The sequence below is a fragment of the Anneissia japonica genome, unplaced genomic scaffold (genome assembly GCF_011630105.1).
Source record: "Anneissia japonica isolate Jap-2015-1 unplaced genomic scaffold, ASM1163010v1 scaffold12056_len1224_cov97, whole genome shotgun sequence".
NCBI classification, from domain to species: Eukaryota; Metazoa; Echinodermata; class Crinoidea; order Comatulida; family Comatulidae; genus Anneissia; species Anneissia japonica.
Window position 1 is genome coordinate 1 of NW_022735959.1, and position 1224 is coordinate 1224.

At 37.7% G+C, this 1224-nt stretch overlaps 2 non-coding genes and 1 pseudogene across 2 annotated transcripts; 2 read left to right on the forward strand and 1 right to left on the reverse strand.

The window, feature by feature from the left end:
- Positions 1 to 265: 265 nt before the first annotated feature.
- On the reverse strand, positions 266 to 384 carry LOC117116718. Its single transcript, XR_004446808.1, has one exon. It is a non-coding gene; the product is annotated as a 5S ribosomal RNA (ribosomal RNA).
- Positions 385 to 773: 389 nt separating this feature from the next.
- On the forward strand, positions 774 to 892 carry LOC117116717. The gene has a single exon (XR_004446807.1). It is a non-coding gene; the product is annotated as a 5S ribosomal RNA (ribosomal RNA).
- A 142-nt stretch (positions 893 to 1034) lies between these two features.
- On the forward strand, positions 1035 to 1150 carry LOC117116719 (annotated as a pseudogene).
- Positions 1151 to 1224: the final 74 nt, after the last annotated feature.

Here is a 1224-nt window from a genome sequence, read left to right on the forward strand (position 1 = left end):
CCATCACCAGAAAACACAAATTACTCGTCAAAGCTTCATACCTTTCATCAAATTTATAGGTAAAACTTCACTCACTCAAGATAAAAAAGAACGTTAGGATTTCACTACAACAGCAAATTTATTGACCTTAGGCTTCGACGTTATTTGGCGACCTCTAAGGAGGTGGGTCCAGGCTTCAAAGTGACGCCTGCATTAGGAAAATATTATAAGAGCTATGGATGCGCTACTATTTGTAAAATTAATTTTCTAGAAAAAAAATAATTGATGTCTACAGCACCCGGTATTCCCAAGCGGTCTCCCATCCAAGTACTAACCAGGCCCGACGTTGCTTAACCTCGGTGATGGGACGAAAACCGGTGTTTTCAAGGTAGTATGGCCGTAGACAAGGGTGCACCAACAGTGCAACACTTCGATCATCGAGCTCATTGAATGATATTTCACTAAAATACAGTTTTTAACCAATGAATAGAACGATTCCATAGCAAAAAAATTTTTTATCGTCATTTGAATTTTCAAAAAGCATCACAGTTAAATTAAAAAAAATCGAAATAATAATCGCCGCAGAAAAATATTTACAATTTTTCGAAATTTATGAAATTTCGGAAATGTGTTCAGTCTATGTTTATGTACATGTGGTAAAAATTTCATTTGTACATGTGATAAAAATTTCATCTCTAGAGATCGAGATCTCGAGTAGAGAGATAGAAACAGATAGAGAGAGATAGATAGATGAAGATAGAGATAGAGACAGAGATAGAGAGAGATAAAAAATTGCCTACGGCCATACTTCGTTGAAAACACTGGTTCTCGTCCGATCACCGAAGTTAAGCAACGTCGGGCCCGGTTAGTACTTCGATGGAAGACCGCCTGGGAATACCGGGTGCTGTAGACTTATTTCATGTATATTTTTCTAAAAATTCATTTTACCAATAGTAGCGAATCGACAGCTCTTATATTTCTAAGTAACACGTCACAACTTGAAATATCATCCAATGAATTCGATGATCGAAGTGTTGCACTGTTGGTGCATCCTTGTCTACGGCCATACTACCTTGAAAACACCGGTTCTCGTCCGATCACCGAAGTTAAGCAACTAGCCTTGTTAGTACTTGGTTAGGAGACAGCTCGGGAATACCGGGTGCTGTAGACTTAATTCATTTTTTTTTTCCTAGAAATTGATTTTACCAATAGTAGCGCATCGATAGCTCTTATAATATTTTCCTA